The sequence below is a fragment of the Helianthus annuus genome, chromosome 8 (assembly GCF_002127325.2).
Source record: "Helianthus annuus cultivar XRQ/B chromosome 8, HanXRQr2.0-SUNRISE, whole genome shotgun sequence".
NCBI classification, from domain to species: Eukaryota; Viridiplantae; Streptophyta; class Magnoliopsida; order Asterales; family Asteraceae; genus Helianthus; species Helianthus annuus.
In genome coordinates, this window is record NC_035440.2 from 46,206,718 (window position 1) to 46,228,702 (window position 21,985).

Consider the following 21,985-nt stretch of genomic DNA (forward strand, 5'->3'; position numbering starts at 1 on the left):
AATAGATTATACTATATAAAATAAATAAAAAACAAAATTTGTTAAACTGAGGCGGGCCGCGTAGGGCCTCACCTCAAGTTCATGCGGGCCGCGCGCATAGGAAAACCTGATATCGCCAAAACCATAAGCCCAAGCGGGCCGCGTACATGTTTGGTTTAGTTGATGCGGGCCGCGAGTGCCCAGAATTGTGGCACAGCCCGGTGCGGCCACGTGTCTGAAGCGTGTCAAGCCTAGGGGGTGACCCAGCCAAGCTACGCCATTGACCTAAGTCAATGCGGGCCGCGTAAGGCCTGGCCAAACTCCACGCGGGCCGCGAGAGATCGCGATTACAGCCCTATATAAGAAGGCAACGGGCTTTCAGTTTTCGTCGCTCACAACTTTCTTTCTTTCTAAAATTCTGAAGTAGTATACACTATAGCCGGGCATTATACACCCTAAATTAGCGAGGTTCTGCTACGATGTAAGTATTATAACCCCTGGAGACGTATTAGATACGCTGCCCGATTGATCTAGGGTTCCGTAACGGCTGTCGTGGTTCTGCCCGACGTAGTCGTTGGAATACCGTCTCGGGGAGGGTATTACTAATGTTAAAATGGGTTATTATACTAACACACGTGCATTTGTGTAAATTATAGATATTCACCAGGAAATCATAAAGGAAAACCCTAAAATAGCAATGTGAGTAATCTCCTCTTTGTAAAACCTTAACTATTTTACAGTGTAATTTAGCAGTGATTGAGTCTTTGTAATTCTACGATTACTGCCGGTATGTTGGGGTTTTGTATACAAAATGTGAGTAACGTTACCATTGGACGAAGAGTTAGCCAATGGGTAATATGACCCTCAGTCAGACGTGACACTACTGAATGAGTAATTGGGTAGATGGAAAAATTGTAATCGCCCTCAATACTGTTTAAGTTAAATTAATAATTTTTGATTAAACTGAGATTCATTCACCAGTATTTTCCACTGACAAAACCTTTTTAAAACGCGTTTCAGGTAACAAAATGTGAAAGCCAAACTAGAAGCCAGCTGGACAGCACTGAAGGCTTGGAGAAGTGGCTATAAAAGTTACCTAAATAAAAGAAAGCGTTTAGTTCAATAAAGTGGGATTTATTCCTGTAATTCAGTGTGTAATAAAAACTTGGGTTTCACCCATGTGTTTGATATTATAAAATAAGGTGGTTTACTCTGATTTAAAACATTTCCTAACTACGGTCCTGATGAAATTTCCGCTGCCAAATAAATTAATAACGTGATACCACCGCAACTGGCTCACGGCCGCCCGTTCCCAGAAGAGAGGAATCGGGGGTTGTGACAGGAGATGGAATCAGAGCTATGCCACTGATTCAGCCACAGAAGTGTTCTGCTGACATCAAAATTCAAAGTGTTAGGAAATAAATTATGGAAATACGTGTATAATTGTATTTCTTGCTATGTGTTATCTGACTATTTGTTAGTTTACAGTATGAGTGACCAAGGACCTTCTGACGCCTATCGTCAACTGTCTGGTTCGCCTAGGAGCGAAGGCACCTCCTCTTCTCAGCCTGCCCTCTCAGGGTATTCTGCTGACATAGAAGAAGGGATCTTTGTGTTTAAGGCTCAGTCTGAAGAGCCATTTCCTCAGAAAAAGAGGGGATGGTTCAGTAGAGGAGCGCATGAGCGTAGGAAAAGAATGAAAAAGTTGCAGGAACAGCGAGTGTTAGCCGCAGCAAAAAAGAGAAACTGATGCTTATAATCAGGATATGCTCAATAGGGGTATCGCTAATATCCATATTTTAGCAACCACTGCTGCTAACCCAAACCTGGAACAAATGTTAGCACCACAACCACAAAATCCTGACCAACCCATGGAAATAGAAGACCAGATAGAAATGCCTGATTACAACCCGGAGGAAATACCTAGGGTACCTGCACCTGATCCTCTAGACCCAAACAATTACGACCCCTGGTGGGACGATGTTAGGGACTACGTGCAACAAAACCCAATACAGGAAAATGTGCCAATACCCAACTTAGGAGCTTATCCAGGGTTAGATCCTCAAGATCCCTATAACATTAGTGATGCATACGTTAGGGAAATTTTAGAGAACCCATATCCTTACCAGGCTCCGTATCAGGAACCCGTACCTCAGTTTCCAAACCCAGTCCTAGAACCTGCACCCCCAATGAGTGCAGAAAATGTCCAGGAACTTAGGACTTTTGGGGAGGAAATTTTAGAAAGCACTGATCGAATGCGACAGGTGGGAGAGCGTCTCGTCTGGAAGTACGACGAGCGCAATATGGATTTCTGGATGAATCCATATCAGTGAATGTGATGACAAGACGGTAGTAATAATAATATAATAATATATGTGTGTATGTGTAAAAAAAAAAAAAAAAAAAAAAAAAAAAACTACGGATGCATACTATTAGTCTTGTAGCTTTACATTTCAGTCGGTACTGTAAATTTTTATTTCTGTACTGGTGTGTATTGATGCATACTATATAAAAAGAGTAAAAGTTGCAATGCTCGACGCTTTTGGTTAACAAGTGCGTGTCATGTGATTGGCTATATATAAATATTATTTGTGATATTAATATTTGGTAAATGTCTAAAATTCAGATGGCCGACGCGGGAAATCAAGAAAATCTGAATAACGATAACCAGAGTAACATTAACGTGGTTAATGAGAATTCGGACAATAATAACAACGGAAACCAAATGGATAATAGTGCCGTTCAGCATATTGTGGCACAGGGAATTATAGATGCAATGCCATTTATTATTCAAACAGTTCAGGAAGCGAATAATAAAAGTAAGCATAGCAGTAAGCGACCAACTGAACCAGAAAACAGCGTGAACAATGGACCCATACTTCAAGCGCCCGTTCCCAAAAGAAGAAGAACCATGCCACATGGTTGTTCTTACAAGGAATTCTGGTCCTGCAAACCAATTGAATTCTCGGGCAATGAAGGACCCATTGCAGCTTTACGCTGGATAGAGAAAACTGAGGCAGTTCTGAAAATAAGCAAGTGTGCTGAAGAAGATAAAATAATGTTTGCTTCAAATCTGTTTAAAAATGCAGCCTTAGAATGGTGGAACACTATCCTCCAATCCAGAGGAAGTGATAGGATTTATAATATGGAATGGGAAGAATTCAAGAACATGGTAGAAAGGAAATTCTGCCCTCCCAATGAAAAAGAACAGATAGCAAATAAGTTCCTAAATCTTAGAATGACCGGGGTAGACAGTAAAGGTTACACTACCACATTCTTTGAATATGCTAGGATGGTACCAACCCTTGCATCACCAGAACCAGTGTTAATCTCCCGTTATATCTGGGGATTAATTGGGGAGATTAGGCATGTAGTCAAGGCAGCTAGACCTCAAACCATAGAAGAAGCTGTAGAACTAGCCAATACCTTGACAGATGAACTAATCCGTACTAGGGAAGAAGATCAGAGGAAAAACTTATCCCAAAGGCTTACCCAAGAACTCCGTTCTAAGAATTTCAACCGTAGGAATGTAGGTTCTACATCTGCACCTTATTGCAAGTATTGCAAAAGGAAGCATTCTGGAAAATGCTCCATATACTGCAATTTCTGCAAAATCTCAGGTCACAAGGAAGAAGATTGCAGGAAGAAAGCCAATAGCAGGGTATGCTTCAACTGTGGGGAACCAGGTCATATCAAGACAAACTGCCCAAAATTGACCCCAGCTGCAAACAACCAGAACACTAGAAATGCTAGAGCATTTGTTTTGACTGCAGACGAAGCCAAGATGATCCCAGACGTCATTGCTGGTACGTTTTTAGTTAATGATATTTTTGCTAAAGTATTATTTGACTCTGGTGCAAACCAAAGTTTTATTAATACTTCGTTTTGCAAACTCCTAAATCAATCATTAACTAAACTACCACAAGAATGTCTAGTGGAAACTGCAAATGGAGAAACTGTTAGGATTTTTGAAATCTTGCAGGGAGCAAGAATAGAAATTTTTAATCAAAAATTTATTGCAAACCTTTACCCAATGAATCTGGCTGGATTTGATGTTGTGTTAGGAATGGATTGGTTAATAGCCAATAAAGCCAGTATTTTATGTGATCAAAAGACAATTCAATTAAAATCACCAAGAGGTGAAAAGATCTCAATTAAAGGAGATAAACCTTTTAGATCCACTAAATTCATCTCTGTGATGAAAACTGCAAGTTGTATAAGAAAAGGATCTATAGTGTATTTGATTTCAATAATCACTAACACTAAAGGAAAAGAATTAAAAGATATCCCAGTAGTATCCCAATTTTCAGATGTCTTTCCAGAAGAATTGCCAGGACTACCGCCAGACAGGGAAGTCGAATTCAGAATTCACCTATTACCAGGAACAGCACCAATTGCTAAAGCACCTTACCGTTTAGCACCCGCTGAAATGCAAGAACTGAAGAAACAATTAGACAAATTATTGGAAAAAGGATTTATACAGCCAAGTTCATCGCCATGGGGAGCACCAATATTATTTGTCAAAAAGAAGGACGGATCGATGCGTATGTGCATTGACTACCGGGAATTGAACAAAGTCATGATTAAGAATCGGTACCCATTACCGAGGATCGATGATTTGTTTGATCAACTTCAAGGAGCTCGATTTTTCTCTAAAATCGATTTAAGATCAGGATATCATCAATTAAAGGTACAGGAAGAAGATATTCCTAAAACCGCATTCAGAACAAGGTATGGTCATTATGAATTTACTGTCATGCCATTTGGTTTAACCAATGCCCCAGCCGCATTTATGGACATGATGAACCGAATATGTAAGCCATATTTGGATAAATTCATAATTGTCTTCATAGATGATATTCTCATTTACTCTAAAAGCAAAGAAGAGCATGCAAAGCACTTGCACTTACTTTTAAGTTTATTAAGAAAAGAAAAGCTTTATACTAAGTTTTCAAAATGCGAGTTTTGGTTAGAACAAGTGCAATTTCTCGGACATTTGGTGAATCATGAAGGAATTCATGTAGATCCAACAAAGATCGAAGCAATTACTAAATGGAAAACCCCTGAGTCACCAACTGAGGTTAGAAGTTTCTTAGGATTGGCCGGTTATTATAGAAGATTTATTCGAGATTTTTCTAGAATAGCCATTCCTTTAACTAAGTTAACCTGTAAATCTGTTAAGTTTGAATGGGGACCAAAACAAGAAGAAGCCTTTAGAATCCTTAAGCAAAGATTAACCCATACACCCATACTAGCATTACCAGAAGGAACTGAAGACTTTGTAGTCTTTTGTGACGCTTCTAAGTTAGGTTATGGATGCGTATTGATGCAACGTCAAAAAGTTATAGCTTATGCATCTAGACAACTTAAGAGTCATGAAGGAAATTATTCGACCCATGATTTGGAATTAGGAGCCATAATTTTTGCCCTTAAGATTTGGAGACATTATCTTTATGGTAGTAAGTTTACCATATTCACTGATCATAAAAGTTTAAGATATGTTTTCGGGCAAAAAGAGCTGAATATGAGACAAAGACGTTGGATGGAATTGCTTAGTGATTATGACTGTGATATTCAGTATCATGCAGGAAAAGCCAATGTGGTGGCTGACGCTTTAAGTCGAAAATATTATGAAAAGCCAAAAAAGATACGTTCTCTTAAATTAAATCTGCAAGTAGATTTAAACGAACAGATTAGAAAAGCACAAGAATCAGTAATCAAGGAAGATACTGAAAAACTAAAGGGAATGATTAAGGAATTAGAACAAGGAACGGATGGAATTTGGAGGTTCCATAAAAAGAGAATGTGGATACCTAAATTAGGAAATTTACGTCACCGTATATTAGAAGAAGCCCATAAATCTAAATATACGATGCATCCAGGAAGTGATAAAATGTACCAGGATTTAAGGAAAAATTTCTGGTGGATAGGAATGAAAAAGGATATAGCAGCTTATGTTTCTAAATGTTTAACTTGCTCACAAGTCAAAGCTGAACACCAGAAACCCTCAGGTTTATTACAACAATTAGAAATACCAGTTTGGAAGTGGGAATTGATAACAATGGATTTTGTTACCAAATTGCCTAAAACAAGGAAAGGAAATGATACAATCTGGGTAATTGTAGATAGGTTAACCAAGTCAGCTCATTTCTTACCAATAAAGGAAACCTTTAGTATGGAACAATTAGCCAAATTGTATGTAAATGAAATCGTTTCTTTACATGGCATACCTTTATCAATTGTTTCTGATAGAGATAGCCGTTTTACTTCTCATTTTTGGTCAAGTTTTCAAAGAGCAATGGGAACTAAGCTAAACCTAAGCACCGCTTATCATCCTCAAACGGACGGACAAAGCGAAAGAACAATTCAGACGATGGAGGACATGCTTAGAGCTTGTGTAATTGATTTTGGAGGTAATTGGGACGAACACTTACCTTTGATAGAATTTTCTTATAATAACAGTTATCACACAAGTATCAATGCTGCACCATTCGAAGCACTTTATGGACGAAAGTGCAGAACCCCAGTCTGTTGGGCAGAAATCGAAGAAAAACAACTATCTGGACCCGAGATAGTACAAGAAACAACCAATAAAATTATTCAAGTCAAGGAACGACTGAAAGCAGCACGTGATCGACAAAAGAGTTATGCCGATAACAGACGTAAACCCTTAGAATTTCAAGAAGGAGATAAAGTATTATTGAAAGTTTCACCCTGGAAAGGAGTGGTAAGATTCATCAAAAGAGGAAAGCTAAGTCCCAGGTATATTGGACCTTTTGAAATTATCCGAAGAATAGGACCTGTAGCTTATCAGCTACGACTGCCAGAAGAAATGACAGGAATACATGATGTGTTTCATGTATCCAATCTTAAAAAGTGTTTAGCTGACAAATCACTCGTAGTACCTCTCAAAGATATAGAGATAAATGAGCAACTCAAGTTTGTGGAGAAGCCTCTACAAATTGAAGATAGGAAAATTAAGAATCTCAAACATAAAAGACTAGTTCTGGTCAAAGTGAAATGGAATTCCAAAAGAGGACCCGAGTACATATGGGAACTTGAATCGGAAATGAAAAAGAAATATCCACACTTGTTCCAGTAGATCTCGAGGACGAGCTCTAAAACAAGGTGGGGAGGATATAACAACCCTCGGTAAAACCGACATTCTCATAATAATTCCGACACCCTAATATATCTTTAAATATATCAACTTGTCTTTATATGTACCCCGTATGTGAAAACCAAGCCCGAAAATAGATTATACTATATAAAATAAATAAAAAACAAAATTTGTTAAACTGAGGCGGGCCGCGTAGGGCCTCACCTCAAGTTCATGCGGGCCGCGCGCATAGGAAAACCTGATATCGCCAAAACCATAAGCCCAAGCGGGCCGCGTACATGTTTGGTTTAGTTGATGCGGGCCGCGAGTGCCCAGAATTGTGGCACAGCCCGGTGCGGCCACGTGTCCGAAGCGTGTCAAGCCTAGGGGGTGACCCAGCCAAGCTACGCCATTGACCTAAGTCAATGCGGGCCGCGTAAGGCCTGGCCAAACTCCACGCGGGCCGCGAGAGATCGCGATTACAGCCCTATATAAGAAGGCAACGGGCTTTCAGTTTTCGTCGCTCACAACTTTCTTTCTTTCTAAAATTCTGAAGTAGTATACACTATAGTCGGGCATTATACACCCTAAATTAGCGAGGTTCTGCTACGATGTAAGTATTATAACCCCTGGAGACGTATTAGATACGCTGCCCGATTGATCTAGGGTTCCGTAACGGCTGTCGTGGTTCTGCCCGACGTAGTCGTTGGAATACCGTCTCGGGGAGGGTATTACTAATGTTAAAATGGGTTATTATACTAACACACGTGCATTTGTGTAAATTATAGATATTCACCAGGAAATCATAAAGGAAAACCCTAAAATAGCAATGTGAGTAATCTCCTCTTTGTAAAACCTTAACTATTTTACAGTGTAATTTAGCAGTGATTGAGTCTTTGTAATTCTACGATTACTGCCGGTATGTTGGGGTTTTGTATACAAAATGTGAGTAACGTTACCATTGGACGAAGAGTTAGCCAATGGGTAATATGACCCTCAGTTAGACGTGACACTACTGAATGAGTAATTGGGTAGATGGAAACATTGTAATCGCCCTCAATACTGTTTAAGTTAAATTAATAATTTTTGATTAAACTGAGATTCATTCACCAGTATTTTCCACTGACAAAACCTTTTTAAAACGCGTTTCAGGTAACAAAATGTGAAAGCCAAACTAGAAGCCAGCTGGACAGCACTGAAGGCTTGGAGAAGTGGCTATAAAAGTTACCTAAATAAAAGAAAGCGTTTAGTTCAATAAAGTGGGATTTATTCCTGTAATTCAGTGTGTAATAAAAACTTGGGTTTCACCCATGTGTTTGATATTATAAAATAAGGTGGTTTACTCTGATTTAAAACATTTCCTAACTACGGTCCTGATGAAATTTCCGCTGCCAAATAAATTAATAACGTGATACCACCGCAACTGGCTCACGGCCGCCCGTTCCCAGAAGAGAGGAATCGGGGGTTGTGACAGGTACCCACTATATAAATATATAGTAATACTCAGATCGGAGTCTAATAATGATAATATATACTTTTTGCAGATAATTGTAGGAAGCAACCGACATTCGAAGAATTATCCACCCGAGCACTGCAACAGGATCTTTGCATCATCAACAACCTGTTTGATTTATATGTACGCGTTCGATAAGTCAACGCTGCTGACCAAGCTATGACCCGTAAGAGTTACACCTTGAGCAACGAACATTAAATCCACTTAACTTGGTTAACTGGTCACCACGAACAATTAACGGAACGAAATATATAATTATCTTGAATAATTATATATCCACGAGAAACGAGATTTATTATTTATACGGGTTATAAATAATATAACGTTTAATTACTTATTTAATCAAATTTCGTTTTTCGGGCTTCGTATCGCATTTGGGCTTTGTAGGGCCAAAAGATAATTAGTGATAGTTATTAGGGTTTATGAGATAAAACCTAATTACCTAATCTATATATATATTAATAAATGAGATGATGTGGGCTATGTGTCCTTGAATGTTGAAGCCAATTTGATGATGTGGCATCTATTTGTTTAGTGGTCTTTGATTTTGGGAGGGAAATGATGGAATCTCTCTATAAACAAAAGAACTTTCACAAAACACAAACTAAAACCTATGTTGGACGCGGGATCCGGAAGACTACGGATTGGGTCGGGCTTTTAATTTTGGATCCTTTATATTGCTTCTGACTCCCATCTTCTTTCTCACGCTTCATTCCAAACCCTAAATCATTCTTTGAGCCGCTGTCTTCACTCTACATCCTCTTCAAATCAAACTTGGATCCATCACTGTCTTCTCCAAACGATTCAACAAACAGGTAACAATTCTTCAAATAATGTCACTAACTTCATCTTCTTCATCAAGAAATTTTAGGATTCTTCTTCGTGACACCATCGATGTGTGAACCGGATTGGAGAAACATGCTTCTTCTTCGTGACACCATCCATTTTATTTGGATATCTAATTAGGGTTTCTTGGTCTCATCACAAACTCAAAAAAAAATTCGATCCCATCTGCTTTCTCTCTCTTTCTCCCTGGCGATTCAAAAAGATGAAGGCGATTCAAGTCGATTGGTGAAGATTTCACCATATCAATGAAGAATCTAACCTCTCAGCAGGTATATAAGTTTTTAGGATTTGATTTTTGAGTTATCTGTATTAGTTTAAATCTTTATAGTTGTAATCTGTTTTGACATTTTTGGTGTGATTTATTGTATGTATAATAAGGATGTTCGGAGTTTAAGTCTTAGTTGTGTGTTTTGAGTCCATCACAAGCTGTCAATAGAGGACCTCCGATAATCCTTACCATGAGTTCAATAGTAAAGAAGTTGTTAGCCTGCTGAGATCTGAATTATATTTTGAGTGAAATCTGAGTTTTGGACATTTTCGGTCAAGTTTCGATTGAAGCTTAGAGTGTCGATTGAAAATTCGGATTAAATCGATCAATTTCAATTGATTTCTTATAGAATCAGTGTTTTTCAGTTTGTTTTTGAAATGGTTTTGAACATATCAGACACCTTTACATCGATTTTGAAGTGAATACTTGATTGTTCAAAGAGTATATATGAATTAGTTATATGAATCGGATCTGTACATTCTGTCCGCAATCTTCATTTTTACGCAGATCTGAATTAGAATAGAGTGGAGGAGGTTGTTATCTGAACTTGAGTAACGATAAATCATAAAGATAAAGACTATTGATAGGTTTTGTTCATAATAAAAAAAACGCAGAAGAAAGACAAGTTGTTTTTGATTTGTTTTTGCTGAACGAAGAACGGAAGTTGCGAAGATTTCTTAAAACTGTTTCGGATCAGATCTGAATCAAAATAGAGAATAGATAAGCTGGACTGTTGTTGGTGTTTAGTGATAACATAAGAATTTGAGTTGCTGGTTCGTGGTTTGAGTATACAACAAAGAAGAATAGCGAGTGTTTGGTTTGCGACTGAATGTTATTGTATGAATGTTTGATGTGATTTTGTGTGACCATCATTTTTTTAAGATTAGAATAGAGTTGAGGTTGTTGTTATGTGGGTCACGGGAGATGAGGTGGAGGTGGGTAGCGGCGATGGAGGTGGAGGTGGGTGGTAAGGGCTGATGGTGGTGGAGGTGGGTGGTGAGTGCTGATGGTGGTGGAGGTGGGTGATGGCGGCTGATGGTGGTTTAGGCGGGAATGTGTTTTTTTTTTTTTTTGCAGGGGTAAGGTTTGCAAGAACTATTTAACACCGGTGGATTATGTCTCTATGATAGTCACCAAAGATGGAATATGGGCTGGTAAGTTTCCTCTCCTTTTTAAATATATAAATGTCATCCGTCATGCCATTAAACAGATAATATTCAACGTTATTGTTGCCTCTTATATGGTATGAGAAGAGAAACAAAAATTGGTTATAGAGAATATATTTTAGTGTGCTAAATATGGTTATAAATACATATCTATCTATATATATATATATATATATATATATATATAAATGAGATGGATTTGGGCCATGTGGCATGTGATTTTGGCCATTTTTGATGATGTGGCAAGCTATGGTGGAGGTGGATTTTGAGTTTAGGAGGGAATTCATTCTAAATAGCCTAAGACAAAGCTGGACTCGGGATCCGTATTTGTTAGGTTCGGATGTTGGGTTTTTATTGCACCGACTCACATTAATTCGGATACTATATATTGTTTTTAACAAACCCTAATGCTTCATACATACAGATTTTGCTCATCGCTCTGTTCTTCTTCTCACACTGATTCAAACCCTAATTCCGATTTAAGATCAGGTTAGCAATCGTATCTATTTATGGATTTTGGTGTTTGATTAACTTTCTCTCCTTTTCTCCCTGTAAACCCTAACTGAAAACTTCATCGTCGTTTTTTTCGGGTCACACAATCGTATCTATTTATGGAGTTTGGTGTTTGATTTCTACAGGTTTTGTTGTGAGTATCGTGAATTTTGAGTTTAGGGTTTTTTAGTTTCGAAATTGATTGATACTTAATAATTATGTGATTAAGAGATCTGGTCACAGGGGTTCGGCTTTGTGACCTTTGATGAGGACGGTGTTGCAGATCGTGTTTCAAGAAGGTCACACGAGATTTGTGGACAACTGGTACTTAATAGAATATATTGGTTCTGAATTTGTAATATTGTGTACACCTATTTAATTAGTCCATTTGTTTTTTTTTGTGATAAATGGTTGATGTATTACAGGTAGCAAAGGATACATCAACACCTATTGATGATTATTGATGATGGTTGTTCAAGTGGAGGCTTCCACTATTTGGACAACCCACCTAGACCAGCGAATGGTTGCTTATGACAGAATGTATGTAAGCTTGGATTTTGATGATGTAAGTATGGAGGGTTGATTTTGGATATACTATTTATGAAGATAATTAATATTGATACCATGTTTTTGTCAATCTTATACCCTACCCTCCCACCGCTTCACCGTAATCCTCGCAGAGTTTCTTTTGGATCAAAGTATGGAAGACGATGATTGTGGTGTATAGGGTTAGAGAAACGACGACGTGAGCAATGGTCGGAGACGAAGAGGATTCGTTATCTTAATCACAGGTATGTTCTTCCTTCTTGATATTTGATTTTTTTTGTTATCTGTTTGATTCGTGTTAATCCTATTTTTGTTTTCCTTTTTCGCTCTCTACTCAAATCACCATCAAAATCACAGATTATCTTTCTTCGCCATTCGATTGCCGTGAAGAAGGAATCATGTGTTAACTACAAACCTTAATTGTCGAACTCTCCACCGCAAACCCTTTATTCCGTGATACACAAAGGAGATACAATTGGTTGGATTTGCATTCGTGTCGCGCAACTTTGGATCAGTGGTTTCAAGGTAAATCAATTCTTAACTTGAAATTGGTTTCCGTTTGATGATCTGTGAGTTATCTGAAATCGAAGTTTTGTGCTTTATTTGTTTATTTACAAATTTATAGATATACCATCATCTTCCCAAGTAATGAGAATACTGTTTTGGTCAAAAATCAAGCAATGATAATGCAACCAAACTCTCTGTTACGGGGAATGATGCTTGAGTTATTGAACAACAATAAAGATCACTCAGAAATGAAATGAAAAAGTGACACAAAGATTTATACGAGGAAAAAGCCCTTGATCAATGAATGATCTCCGGCATAAAAAACCTCGGGTGATGGAAACTACCGATCACCAACTCAAATTAAACAATGAATATATTACAACTTTGGATGATAGCAAGTTAAGTACAAGGATCACTATAGTGTATTGTGTAGAAAGTGTATAATCGCTAAGTGAATTAACGAAAACAGGTGAGAGCAGTTGTACGAGTGTGTGTGTAGCCAAAAATAGCCAAGTGTTTTCTAATTAGCTCGCTACCCCTTTAAAAATGGAAAATAACTACACTAACAAACACTCCGCAAATGGTGCAAGTCCTCCACGACTCCATAACGTCCACTTTTAGCTAAGCACGTGCGGAATAAACATGGAATATGCTCCAGGAATGTCGCCAAGACCAAGTCTAAGCTGGTACTCCTGCAAAACAATACCATATTCAAAGTAGACAATCGTTAGTATAAGGATCCTTACCATGATCCATGATCCTGATCCTGCAACCCTCCTGAGGATCACTATCTGAAGCAGAAATAAGGATCACTAGATCCAATCAGTAAATGAGGATCACTGATCATAGGTGAATCAACCCCTAACAATTGCCCCCAAAATATAAGGAGTAACTATGTAAATAAACGAGTTGTATTTTGTTCTTATCCGCAATCAACCAACGGATAACTAGCCGTTGTAATCGGACTAGCCGTTACGAACATGACGTCACTGAAGTGACTATCCTGCAAAATCATCATTATAAATAGGAGTTAGAGATAGGGATCAATCCGCATTTAAATTCAAGAGAAACTCCCTTTAAATTCATATCCGAAGATCAAGCAGGTATCTCTCTTCCTCTTCTTCCTTTACGTTTTCTTTCTCTGCTCCTTCTTTCTTCACCTTCTTCATAATCAAGATGATGTTAAGGTCCTCTCCTGCTAAGGATCACAAGAAGGACAGTCCTCTTAAGAGCAAGGGGATCATCAAAGTTTCGTCGAATGAAAGGTGCTGCTTCACTGATCCACAAATAGACAGAATCCGGCATTGTTTTCCGGCGAACACCTATTTCAAACCGTTTGATCCCACCGTTCTAAGTGATTACAGTTCTGAAACTTGGGTAGCTTTCCCGATCACTCCTTTCATAATAGGATACTCGTATCCTTTCCCTGAATTCACCCAGTCTTTCTTCTCCATCACCGGCATCTCCTATATTCAAGTTATGCCAATGATCTGGAGGGTCTTATATACCCTTGAGAGGATCATTGAGCAAGAAGGAATTGCTCTAGGAATGTAGGAATTGGCAGAGATGTACGACCTCACAACATTTGGATCCCACCGATATCTATTCAAGCGTAAACCCGGTGAAGAACATCCCATCTTCAAAGCCACTAAGAATGATACAAACTGGAAACGACGATTCTTCTTTGTCAGAAGGGATTCTATCCCAGATGGAAAGGATCTGCCAAGGAAGTGGACCACCCATGGTAGGATAGAGGATCCTGAGAAGGATCACCAGATAACCTTGTTTTTGTATAAGGATCACTAACACCCTTTTATTTCTGTTGTACAGCTATCTCTGTTTCACACTTTATACCATCACCTGCCACCAAGGAAAGGCTCGCTGCTTTCAGAAGACTTGATCCTGCAACAAGGTCATTCAAAACAAACACCCAGGACTCACAAGAAGTATCCTCAGGTTATGTCACTATGTCAAGTAAGTATCCTGTCTTTTGTATAGTTAAAGGTTTAAATAAATAGTTAAATAGAAATAGGATAAGGATACTTATCTGTTTTGAATGTGTAGGCGCTGGTAAATCCTCAAAATCTGCCTCCAAGTTTAGTATCACTGATCTTGACAATGTCAGATCCTCAAAGAAAAAGTCTGCTGCTAGCCCCTCCGTCGTAATCCCCAAGGCTACCACTTCAAAGGGAAGAGGTGGAAAGAAAAGAAAGACCTCTGAAGCTGACAACCTTCAAGGCTTACCCATGATCCGTCATTAATTCCTTGAGTACTTTAATGATGTAAGGATCACCGACTCAATTTAGTTATCCTATCCACTTGAGGATCACCTGACTCTAATCTTTGCATTGTCTTCTTTGTAGAAATTTGCTGAGATCGAAGACTATGTAGGGAATGTTGAAGACATTGAGCAAAAGTATTCGGACCTCCAGCAAGTTGCGGTGCTCAAGGATCACAAGATTGCTTCCCTCGAAAAAGACCTCCATGATGCCAAAACTGAGACGGCCAAGGTTCTGATCAATGCTGATTATGAGAAGCACGAGATCACACAGGATGCTAAAGTCTCCGCTGCCATTGCCATGTACAAGACCAAGCTACAGATGGCTCAAGAAGCTCAGGATCCTGCCTTTGATAGGAGCAGCTAGGACATGGAAGGCTGGAAGGCTAGGCTGGCTGAGTTGGAGGATGATGAAGATGAGGCTGACGAGGTTCTGGCATTTGAAGCCGGTGGCAGTGGCAAGGATCAGGCGAAGGATACTGGAGCTGGAGGGGATGATGATGCAGCGAAGGTGTAAGCTGCATGAATGGGCGATGAAGGACATTTCTAGACGTAGCCGGAGCCCATTTTTTTTTAAAGTTGCTAGTTTGTTTTGGTTATGGTGTTTTTTGTTGAACAATGATGGGTTGTACTCAAACAATAGTAATTAGGGCTAAGGATCATGGATCCTTCGAACAATAGGTAGGATTACAAATGGTGGAGGGATCCTCTGTTTGGGGGATGAAGCCATTGTGATCATGCCGTCTTTTGATTACTGCACTTTCTAGACCAATGAACAACGGACACCCTTTGCCAACCCATGTGGACAGACCACGTTTTGCTGGTAGAAATGTGGGTTGGCAATTTTGACAACCTTAAATGGTTTAAACTTTTGTGAATAAAATAACTTTAACTTTTTAGCTTATCCTGTGTTGATATCCTTGTTAATATTTTACTTTCCAACTGTTGTAATGTTCATTTTGTTTAAACTTATCAAGCCTTGAAAAAATTTAAAAAATATCCCCAAAAAGTTTAGGATATGATCAAGGATCACATATCCCATAATCGATAAGTCCTGAAAAGTAATATAGTTTAAGAATCATAAGTTCAGTTGTCAAAGGATAAGGGTTACTCAAATGAATAATGATTAAAATCAAAATAGTTAAGGATCATACCTGAGAATCCAAGTTAGGATCCTAACCTTTAACATTATAGTCAGGATAACCAAAAGACAAACCTTAGTGGAAGGTAAGGATCAAGGGTCCTTGGTCGTTTGTCTCCAAAAACCTGAAATAGGATACAACTTGGGACTAAGCCAATATAAGATAAGAGTTAGTAACTGGGGACAAGCCCAACAATTCTGGGGACAAGCCCAATATACTGAGGACAAGCCCAAAGGATAACTGGGGACAAGCCCAAAGGATCGTGTGTAAACTGGGGTATGGCCCTCACTGGCGACTATCCAAACTTAGTGACATGAAAATGCCAAAACCTTAGCTAACGTGAAAACGTTAGAAACCTTAGGAACGGATGTATGGTACGTCTACCATTATACGTAGGATCCCGGGTACAGCCAGTACAATGAAATTGTCAGCCCCTAAAACGAGTACTGGTCCCATTGCCATGAACTGCACCAGGATCATCGTGCGCTACTGGCGAAACTGGGGTCAAGCCCAAACAACTGGGTCAAGCCCAAACGACTGGATACTTCTGTGGATAATCAATCCTTTGTTAAGGATACCTGAACCTTCAAAACTCAGAGTAAAGTGAAAGGAGGATAAAGGATGCAGGATCCTTATCCTTATATAAGAGAATAAAATAATGAAATAGTTTGAGATTAGGGTATTACCAAGATGAGGATCATCTGTTCTGTGAGGATCCTTCAAGGATACTTTTTATGTGAGGATCATCTGTTCTGTGAGGATCCTAATCACATGAAATATTTCTTCAAGTGGACAGCATTCCAGGCTCTTGGTAGCAAATCACCTTCCATTGTTAGCAATCGATATGCCCCCTTTCCTGCCTCAGCTTCAATCAAATAAGGGCCTTCCCACTTTGGAGCCAACTTTCCATCAGCAGGATTAGTGGTATTCTGAAATGCTTTCCTTAGTACCATATCACCAACTTGGAATTTCCTGATCCTGACATTTTTGTTGTAGGCTCCAGCCATCCTTTGTTGATAACTAGCTATCCTTATCCTTGCCAAATCCCTGATTTCTTCTATAGTATCCAAGTCTTGAACCAAGTTTTCAGCGTTCTCTTCAGGATCACGAATGCTTGTTCTTGCAGTTGGAACCACCATCTCTGTAGGGATCACTGATTCTGCCCCAAATACCAAAGAAAATGGAGTTTAGCCTGTAGCATTCTTAGGAGTTGTCCTATCAGCCCAAAGAACATAAGGTAGTTCTTCTGCCCATTTTCCTTTCTTGGATCCAAGCTTCTTCTTCAAATTGTTGATGATGATCTTATTGGATGATTCTGCCTGACCATTAGCTTGTGGGTGGACTGGTGTTGATGTTATCATCTTAATCCCCCAGCTGTCACAAAAGTTAGTAGTTCTGCCCCCAATAAATTGGGAACCATTATCACATATAATTTCAGAAGGAATACCAAATCTAGTTAAAATGTTTCTTTTAATAAAGGATATAACTTCCTTTTCTCTGACTTGGGCAAAGGCTTCAGCCTCTATCCACTTGGAGAAGTAATCAGTCATAGCAAGCATGAACACTTTTCCACCAGGTGCCTTAGGAAGCTTACCAACTATATCCATTCCCCATCTCATAAATGGCCAAGAGGAGGATATAGGATGCAAGAATTCAGCCGGTTGATGAAGGATATTACTGTGTCTTTGACAAGGATCACATTTCTTGGCATACTCCACAGCATCTCTCTTCATAGTTGGCCAATAGTACCCTGTCCTCAGGATCCTTGAGAATAATGCCCTACCCCTAGTGTGATTTCCACAATCTCCTTCATGGAAGTCTTTTAACACTTCTTGGATTTCAGGATCCTCAATGCATCTTAAGTACGGTCCTGCAAGAGATCTTTTATACAACATATTATTTAATATTGTGAATTGGGATACCTTAGCTTTGAAAGCCCTAGGGTTTTCTCCTATAGGAATCTCTCCATGTTGTATGTATCTCATGATTGGGAGGATCCATGATCCTGAATGAGATTGAGTATCATTACTAGGGATAATTGCAGAATCCTCTCCTATCTCCATAGCCACATGATCCTCAATAGCAGGGGTCAGGATGTGGATAATGGGGATACTTATATCCTCCGGGATCTTCAAAGATGATCCTAAATTAGCCAATGCATCAGCTTCTGTATTTTCTTCCCTTGGTACCCGTGTCAAACTAAAGGAAACAAAAGAGAGTGCCAATTCTTTGACTATCTCCAAATATTTGGTTAGCTTTTCACCTTTAACAGCATATGATCCATTAAAGTGATTAGTGATTAATAGTGAATCTACATGTACCTCAAGATACCTGATCCTCATATGCTTAGCAATTTGCAAACCAGCTATCAAGGCTTCATATTCAGCCTCATTGTTAGTAGTTTGGAACTCACAAGCTATAGAGTGGGGTATTATGTCCCCCTGTGGCGATTTTAGTAGTATTCCAAGCCCTATTCCTTTGACATTAGAGGATCCATCAGTATAGAGTATCCAATGATCCTTAGTTTCCTCTAGCTGTTGGACTTCTAACTCGGCTTCCCTTTGCAAGTCACTACTGAAATCTGCCACAAAGTCAGCTAAGGCTTGGGATTTAATGGCTGTCCTAGGCTCATATCTTATATCATAAGCACTAAGCTTCACTGCACACTTAGCCATCCTTCCTGACATTTCAGGTTTCCTGAGAACATTCTTAATTGGAAAATTAGTTTTAAAAATAATGGCATGAGTTTCAAAATAATGTCTTAATTTAGTGGATGCCATGATTAAAGCAAGAATAAGTTTTTCCAAATGAGAATACCTGGATTCAGCATCAAGCAAACTCTTACTTACATAGTAAACTTGATGTTGTGTACCTTCGTGATCCTTAACAAGGACGACACTTACTGCTTTTGAGGTTACTGCAAGATATAAGGATAACACATCTCCTTTTTCAGGTTTCATCAAGGCAGGAGCTGAGGACAGGTAATTCTTAAGAGCTTTGAGAGCATTTTCATGCTTTTCAGTCCAATCAAATTTCTTGTTCTTCCTCAAAATATCGTAGAACTCTTTGCATTTCTCTGAGGATTTGGATATGAATCTGTTCAAAGCTGCAATCCTGCCTGTTAGCCTCTAAACATCCTTTGCGTTGGCCGAGGACTTGATGTTCACTATAGCTTTGATTTGCTCTGGACTGGCTTCAATGTGCCTCTTTATCACCATATACCCTAAGAATTTACCTGCTTTAACACCAAAGTGACACTTGGAAGGATTAAGTTTCATGTTATATTTGTCAAGGATATTGAATGCTTCCTCCAAGTCTCTCAGGTGATCCTCAGCCTTTTTAGATTTAACCACCATGTCGTCTATATAAACTTCCATAGTGTGTCCAATCTGATCCTTGAACATCATATTTACTAGCCTTTAATAAGTTGCACCTGCATTTCTTAGTCCAAACGGCATAGCAATATAACAGTATATACCAGTTGGAGTCATAAAAGATGTATCCTCTTGATCAGATGGTTCCATCTGAATTTGCTGAAATCCAGATGAAGCATCCATAAAAGTTAACAGTTCATGACCAGCGGTTGCATCCACCATGGAGTCAATGTGGGGTAATGGGAAAGGATCCTTGGGACATGCCTTATTTAAATCTGTAAAATCGACACATACCCTCCACTTTCCGTTTTTCTTTTGAACTACAACCACATTGGCTAACCATCTTGGATACTTGACCTCCTAATCATACCTGCTCGGAGCAACTTTTCTACCTCTTCCTGGATAATGGCATTTCTTTCTGGTGCAAATCCTCTTTTGATGGATTGGTTTGAACGACCTGTCAATGCCAAGTTTGTGAGTGATTATATCTTTAGATATACCTGTCATATCTTCGTGTTTCCATGCAAAGGTAGTTTTTCTCCTTTTGAGGAAGGATATTAGGTCTTCTTTCATTTCGCCAAGGATCCCTGATCCTATGTAAATTCCAGACTCAGGATCATGAGGATCCATAAGGATCTCTACTACATCCTGCTCTCTTGCCTCCAAGACACCTCTCGGAGGATGCTTTGATTGCTATTGCTCCCTTGACTTTGAGGTTGGTTTCATTGACGAGGTGTAGCAGTTCTTAGCCTCCTGTTGATCATTATCAATTTTCACGATTCCCCATGGGCTAGAGAGCTTCACACATTGATGATAAGTAGATGGGACTGCCTTCATGTCGTGTATCCAAGGCCTGCCAAGGATAACGTACAACAAGATAAACAATCAATAACACAAAATTTTTGGTATGAATGTAGCCCTTCAATATAGATTGGGAGTTTAATGTCCCCCAGAGTATTCTTAGTCTCGCCACTGAATCCCACAAGCACTGAGGATCTTGGTATGATATCGGATTCAGGAATATTCATCTTCTTAAGAACATCAAGCTGGATGATATTCACAGAGCTTCCTCCGTCTATAAGGATCCTGCGAACAAAATGGTTAGAAATAAAAAGAGTAATAACCAAACCATCGTGATGAGGATCCTGAATGTCAACACGATCATCCTCATCAAAAGTTAAGATTTTTCCTTTGGTGACACTGGATGTTCGAATGGGTCTATCTCCATTATCCATCTTGGTTTCCTTTGCATGTCTTTTAGCTACAGAGAAGGATGTTCCACAAATGTCTGATCCTCCAGATATGAAGTTTATAACTTGTGCGTCTGCTGGAGGGGCTGGAGCTTTCTCTGGGATCCTTTCAGGATCCTGAGTTCTTGATTTCTTTCTTCCCAATAATTCTTTCAAGTGCCCCTTGCTCAACAAATATCCAATTTCTTTTCTCAATGCAATGCATTCTTCTGTGAGATGCCCAAAATCTTCGTGGTATGCACACCATTTTGATTTATCTTTAGTTGCAGCTGGTTTGTCGTTTTTTCTCGGCCACCTGGCTTTATCACCTAGATTCTGCATCGCAAGAATTAGTTCATTGTTATCAACAGAGAAACAGTATTCAGAAATTGGAGGATAATCCTCATCATCCTCTTCCTGTTCTACAGCATGCACATTCTGGTTATCAGATTTGTTGTAGGATCTGAACTTATTGTTCCTGAATGAGGATCCTTGCTTCTCTTGTTTTGAGGATCCTGCTAACCTCTCCTGGATCCTCTTGTCATCCTCTAGCCGGATGAACCTAAGTGCCCAGGTTCTTACCTCATCTAGGTTCCTGCAAGGTGTCATAACATTTTATCATCATAGAATAATGAATCCTTAAGCAATCCCATTTTAAAGGCTTCTACAGCCGTTGCTATATCCAGGTTAGGAATATCCAAGGATTCTTTACTAAACTTAGTGATATAGTCTCTTAATGATTCATTATGACCTTGGGTTATCCTATATAGATCACTAGTTAAACGCTCAAATTTTCTACTACAAGAAAACTGGTTATTAAACAGGTTAACTAGATTAGCAAACGAGGTAATAGAATAAGGGGGAAGACTTAGCAGCCATTTAAGAGCCGATCCAGTAAGAGTGGACCCAAATCCCTTGCACAGGCATGCTTCCTTTAACCTTTCTGGGATAGGATTGATCTCCATCCTCTCCCTGTATTGTGCTATGTGTTCTTCACCATCATATAACTTCAAGATCGGCACGTGGAACCTCTTGGGTATCTCAGCATCACAGATGGGTGGTGCAAAACGAGATATCTTATGGCTCCCATCCGCAATCTCCGGGATAGGCTTGACTACTCCTGGAACACTTGATATCATATCCTTCAGCTTTTGCAATTCCCTAGCCATAGCATGATTGATACCTGTATCCTGCATAAGGCCATGGTTAGTGGTATAAGAATTGTTGAAAGTGTTACCTCCCGTTGGGTTCAAATTTGGAACACCGGATGTGAGTCCATATTGCTGAGCCTCTGGAATGATTGAAGGACCAGTAGAAGCAATGGTTTGCATTGGAATGAAATCTCCTTGATGGATATCTGAATTCCCTGGTAGCAAACTCCTTAAGGATCCTGGAATCTGGAAGGATCCATGAAACTGAGAGGATCCTTAAACATGGGAGGATCCATGGACCTGAGAGGATCCTTGAACCTACGAGGATCCTTGAACCTGCGAGGATCCTTGAACCTGCGAGGATCCTTGAACCTGCGAGGATCCTTGAACCTGCG